Here is a 6,655-nt window from a genome sequence, read left to right as displayed (position 1 = left end):
CCTCTATCTTCACCATCATGTGGGACAATTCCATGCAACATCAAAGTCATGCAATATCTCTTCTATTTCCAGCCATAGAACCGAACAGTCTTTCCAGTTAAGTTAGAAATTTATTTCACTGCTTCCTCAAATCTAGTGTATCACAATCATGTTCACAATGTGGCTTCCTCTGTAGTACAGTACAGACTGAGTGACTAACAGACCAAATAATTGACCCTAAGCTTCTTGTTGGCTGGTACCTTAATTTCCCAAGAAACTTCCATTTTGACTTCTCCGCCTGTGGCCTTCTTCACTGTGATAATAAGGCCCAACACAAGAAGAACACACCTCATCTTCCAAATGGACACATTACAAGACTCAATTGAATTTTCCAGCTGTAGATAATTCACTCTTGCATTATATATTATTATGTATTATTATGCATTATTATGCATATTATATTATTATATATTATTATGCATTATGTATGTATTAGAAAAAGTCATTTTGCCTACCACCTCACTGTCTCCCTTTTTTTTATTTTGTACATTCTGTCCTGCTGTGCATCTACCAATAAAATAGACTGTGTACTCAATATAACCTAGACATTCCAATCTTAACTATTCACTGCACAGTCAAAAGGACCCTAACAGTCCCCTTAACAGCTACTGTATTTCAAACTGTCACAGAAGTTCACTTTGTACTACTCTTTGTCTGCCACCATCTTCTCTGATACGTAGACTTGCTTGTTTCTCTTTCTCACTTTTGGCAAAATGTCTTTGACCTGAAAAGCTAGCTGTTTCTCTGTGCATACATGCTGCCTGGCCTGCCGAGTGTTTGCACCATTTGCTGTTTTTATATCAGACAGCTGATGACATCCTGGAGGTTAGCAGCAAGATTTAGCAAAGCATGTTAACAGCTTCCTTCCAGCTGTTTATAGCAGCTGTAAGAAAGTTTAATTAAATGACGTTGAGCTGACACGTTTAACTGATCATGCTTTCTTAACCCAGGTACTGTGCTCAACACCAATTTCAACCACCTTCCAAAGTGAGTGCCTTTGGCCATCCCCTAAAGGTAGCAATCACAATTCCATTTGTGCAGCTACTACAAACACACATGATGTTGGGCATTCAAAGTTCACATACAGTTATTATCGAAGTATGTACATACATTCAAAGTTCAAAGTACACTCGTTAAGAAAAAATTAGTTTCCTTATGTTACGAACCCCGTAACTGGGTCACTTACCAGCAAAGATAGAGATGTCTGTCGAAGTCTGATGATACTATTTTTAAACAGTATTTATTAGTAAAAAGACACAAAAATAATATCAATGCAAATATACAGATACTATACGTCGTCAATACTAAATCTAAAGGTGCGGGTATAATAATAATCAATAAGAAATAAGCTGTATCGTTGTCTGGGGATAATGAATTGTCCGATGGAAATATATAGTTCGTTCAGTTCATACAGGCTGCAGCCGCTGGAGAGAGAGATTTAGAGAAAAACTTGCCGATTCCTTTTATGATGTCGATCCTTCGAGAGTCGTTGGGAAGTTGAGTTCCCCATTGTTAGCTAAAAACCGTTTTTTCCGTGGCAAAGGCCACCGATTCCTGGCAAATGGAAGCGGACGCACATGGCCTTCCACTGGCTTTCGCTATTACGGGATTGCTAGCGTTTCTTCTGGTGCGTCTGAGGGGCTGTTCCCACAGATCCTCTTTTTATCCTGACTCACAGGGTCTCAGTTGTCAATCAGGTTGGGATGATGCAATCCCTCCACCAACCTCCCCCTCGGTTCATTGCCTGGGGCTTCGATGCATAGTACAGGATGCAATACACAAGTCCATCTCCAAGAGACAATAGCCGGTATCAATGGGTCCGCCTTTCGGAGGCCAGGACACATTCCAACCCTTCTGTGGATTCTGCATGTCTTTCTCTCATTTCCTGTGTCCCCTGAACTGACTTAATAGTGATCTTACGATTCTCACAAAGGAGGGGGCTACCCCGCACCCTTCGGCCCCTCAGAGCTGTGGCACATTCGTAACACCCCCTTTCTTCAAAGCGTTTTCACCAGCGGTGAAAACGAAGTAGTACAGAGTCTTACAGGATTTTAGAATCTAACACAATACAAAAGCTTTTCTTTTCACTACAGAGTAATACAGTTATACATTCAATTCAGCATCTAGATAAACAGTCTGCGAGCACCTTATCACTTCCTTTAATATGCTGTATCTTAATATCGAACTCTTGCAGCATCAGACTCCAACTCAATAACCTCCTGTTTTTATTTTTCATATTTTTCTTTAGCCAACAAAACTAAAGAGTTGTGATCTTAGCTTATGGGTATACTACAACAGTTCACGCAAATACTAATCTTTATTTTGCTTTCAAACTTAACAGGCAGGCTTCCATGGGGGTTGTACTTTTATTATTCACAGGCTTTGTCGAAATCCCTTAAAACCGGTTTCTGCTATTTAAAAATGGCGTCCCCATTAACCCTCGTCTCTTTTCCGGTTAGTTCCCACATGGGGAGCTTGGGTACCCAGGCTAAATAGGCTTTTGCCCGCTTCTTTCATAGGAGTTATTTTATCAACACTGTGTCCCAAACTTAGACCATCTTCTGAATTTCCACCCAATTCTTTAATTTTACGCAAGTTGCTAGCTTTCTCTTCAGGACCCTTCAGGCTATTAGTTTTCAATTTGAACTCTTTGTTCAAGCAGCATTTCAAATTCTGCCTTTTCACACCACACTCTGGAATAACAATAGCCTGGGGGGCCCCGTCATCTTCCAACTCAACCTGTAAGTGATCCGCGGGTTTTAAATTTTCTTCATTCGATTTGGGAACTACATATTTCCCGTTTTCTTCAATGATAATATTCATCTCCCCATGTTTGATCTCCGCATTAACTTTTAACACACCTTCGAGCACAAACACCTGGGAACTCTCACTTCCCACTATTACCAAGGTTAACCCTTTCTTCGCTGAACCAAGTCTATCTGACCCACAAGGACTGCCTTCCTTGTCAACTGAATCAAATACCGCAGACTTTTTCTGAGCTTCATTACTAGGTTCAGTACCACGTGCATCCACATCTTGGACACACTCCAACGGGACATTTGCCTCTTCCAGGTTTTCAATACCCGTACCCAGTCCAAACTCTAAATTCCCCTGATTCTCCCAGCTACTCTCTGGGCAACTCCCTTCCGGAGTAAACTCAACCCCGCGGGCTGAAACAACCCCATCTGCCAACCCAGCAGACTTCTTCAAGGTAAGGGCACCCTTTTCATCTAGGACTGCCCTCATTTCATTATCGGGAACACCTTTAGAATTTTCAACTTCTTCAAACAGTTCTGCCAAACTCAACAGATCATCCATGTCCAACTCTGGACCTTTTAACTGCTCTATCTGTTTCTCATCTTTATCTCCTGCCTCTAGAACTTTTCTCCTCGCTAAGGGCAGGTCTACCTCCTCTCCCTCACTCTCTTTCACTTTACTACTCTTCGTTTTACCACCCTCCAAACCCTCGTGGTACAGGGTCAGTAAAAACGTCTCGGCCAAATCGATACTGGCCAGATTTAAACTGCTCTCGTTCTCAGCTGCCTTTCTCGACATGCTGTGAGTAACCGCGCATGTGGGATAGATCTTGGACGCTAGGGGCGGAGCTGCAACGCTCACCGGCCGGCTCGTCAGCGTCATTGCTGACCAAACCTTACCACTGGCTAAATTGTTACCCAGAAGGACGTCCGCGTCAGTTCTCGGGAATTCTGATCGCACCCCCATTTTTCGACTGGTCCAGAGACTAGCTCACAATTCATAATGACCCTATGCAAGGGCACCATTTCCATCCTTTTGCCTATTCCTTTCACAGCTACCATTCCCATCTTGCAACCAAAATCTAGTACCTTACTGCTGATCAATGATAGTTCAGCCCCCGTGTCTCTCCAGATCCGCACTGGAACTGGGGTGCCTCCCTCCCTCACAGACACGGTTCCGTTTGACATACAAGTCTCAGACCCTTCTCGACTCTGTCTACCCGGGGCTCTCTTGTCGATTTACTGATTACCACGGCACATCCGATAGAGATGGTTGCTTTCCCTTTTCCTGTCTCTTTCTTTGGAGCAAAGCACCTAGATGCAATACCCCCCTTTCCACAATTAAAACAGGTCAAGCTCGGAAATCTCTGGCCGTCTGGCCTTTCCCCCTCAATCTTACCACTAGCTCCCGGCGGGACCTCTGCCTCAGCCGGCGGGGTTTCTTGATCGTTCCCATGGTCTCTCTGGGAACTTTTATTCGAGGAAAACTTTGTCTTGTGGGTTAGGGCATATTCATCTGCGAACCTAGCAAATTCTGAGATGGACTTATTTGGCTTCTCATTCAAATACATCCGGATATCCTCCGAAACACAACCTTTAAATTCCTCAATCAGAATTAACTCCCTGAGACACCAATAATCCTCTTCCACTATCTCTGCGGTGCACCAACGGTCCAAGAGCACACCCTTCTCATAGGCAAACTCGGTATACGTCTGATTCCACCCTTCCTTTAAATTTCTGAACTTTTGTCTATACGCTTCAGGTACTAGCTCATAACTCCGGAGAATGGCCGCCTTTACTTTGTCATAACTCTCCTCCTCTTCCTCCTCCATGGACAACACCGTATATGCCCGCTGTGCCTTCCCTTTTAACACACTTTGTAACAACGCCACCCACTGATCTCTGGGCCACTTCTGATTCACTGCCACCTTTTCAAAAAGCAAGAAATAACTATCAACATCCGTCTCCTCGAACGGAGGTACTAACCTTAACTCCCGACTAACATTAAACCGCTCCTCGCGGTCTGACCCCTGAATTTGTTGCTCTTGCCTTAACTTCTCCATCTCCAAGTCATGTTTCCTCTGTTTCTCTGCCTCCCTCTCCTTCTCGGCCCTTTCCTTCTCTTTCTCAGCTCTTTCCCTCTCCTTCTCAGCTGCTTCCAGCTGTTTTAACTGAAGTTCATGCTCTCTTTGCTTCTCAGCTCTGTCCTGCTCTAATTCCTTTAGCTGGAGCATATGCTCCCTTTCTTTCTCAGCCCAGTCCTGCTCTAACTCCTTTAGCTGGAGCTCATGCTCCCTTTGTTTGTCGGCCCTTTCTTTCTCCTTCTCAGCTGCTTCCAGCTGCTTTAACCTAATTGCATGTTCCAACCTTAATTTCTCCAACTCTAACTGAGCCGTCCCACTAGCTGGTACCTTTTCAGGGATATTTTCCAATACCTCAGCTGTAAACACATTCTTCCCAATATAATACTGAGTTATTGCCCTTTGCACCTCCCGCTTTTTCATTGACAACCTCACCTCTGCGAGGTTTAACCCCTTCGCCAAATTTATCAAGTCTGATTTGGTGGCCGCCTCTAGCGCCTCCAGAGTCGGGTTTTCTATAAATTCACCCACGTCCATCTTTGCTGGTTTCCCGTCTGGCTACCCGCGTAACCAGATCCAAGTTTGGACTTATAAGCCCGATTCACTGGCCTCCCAATTTGGTGTCAAATCCCGAGCCGAGAACCCCAAGTTGTTACGTACCCCGTAACTGGGTCACTTACCAGCAAAGATAGAGAGGTCCGTTGAAGTCTGATGATACTATTTTTAAACAGTATTTATTAGTAAAAAGACACAAAAATAATATCAATGCAAATATACAGATACTATACGTCGTCAATACTAAATCTAAAGGTGCGGGTATAATAATAATCAATAAGAAATAAGCTGTATCATTGTCTAGGGGATAATGAATTGTCCGATGGAAATATATAGTTCGTTCAGTTCATACAGGCTGCAGCCGTTGGAGAGAGAGAGATTTAGAGAAAAACTTGCCGATTCCTTTTATGATGTCGATCCTTTGAGAGTCGTTGGGAAGTTGAGTTCCCCGTTGTTAGCTAAAAACCGTTTTTCCACGGCAAAGGCCACCGATTCTGGGGCAAATGGAAGCGGACGCACGTGGCCTTCCACCGGCTTTCGCTATTACGGGATCGCTAGTGTTTCTTCTGGTGCGTCTGAAGGGCTGTTCCCACAGACCCTCTTTTTATCCTGACTCACAGGGTCTCAGTTGTCAATCAGGTTGGGATGATGCAATCCCTCCACCAACCTCCCCCTCGGTTCATTGCCTGGGGGCTTCGATGCATAGTACAGGATGCAATACACAAGTCCGTCTCCAAGAGACAATAGCCGGTATCAATGGGTCCGCCTTTTGGAAGCCAGGACACATTCCAACCCTTCTGTGGATCCTGCATGTCTTTCTCTCATTTCCTCTATCCCCTGAACTGACTTAATAGTGATCTTGTGATTCTCACAAAGGAGGGGGCTACCCCGCACCCTTCGGCCCCTCAGAACTGTGGCACATTCGTAACACTTACAAGCAGCCACAAAACAAAGAAACTTCAATGGAACCCATTAAAACAAAAAACCAGTGTGCATCCAATTTGCAAAGAGAGAAAAAAAAACAAATGTTGCCAAGCATCACTGGAGACAATGCATGAGCCTGTTACAAACATGAGAAAATCTGCAGATGCTGGGGATCCAAGGCAAAACACATAAAATTCTGAAGGAACTCAGCAGATCGGGCAACAGCTATTGAAATGAATCAGCAGTCAATGTTTCAGGACCCTTTCAGTCCTGATGAAGGGTCTTGGCCCAAAGCATTGA

This window comes from Hemitrygon akajei, chromosome 3, assembly GCF_048418815.1.
Source record: "Hemitrygon akajei chromosome 3, sHemAka1.3, whole genome shotgun sequence".
Lineage (NCBI taxonomy): Eukaryota > Metazoa > Chordata > Chondrichthyes > Myliobatiformes > Dasyatidae > Hemitrygon > Hemitrygon akajei.
Note: the sequence above shows the minus strand (reverse complement) of the source record.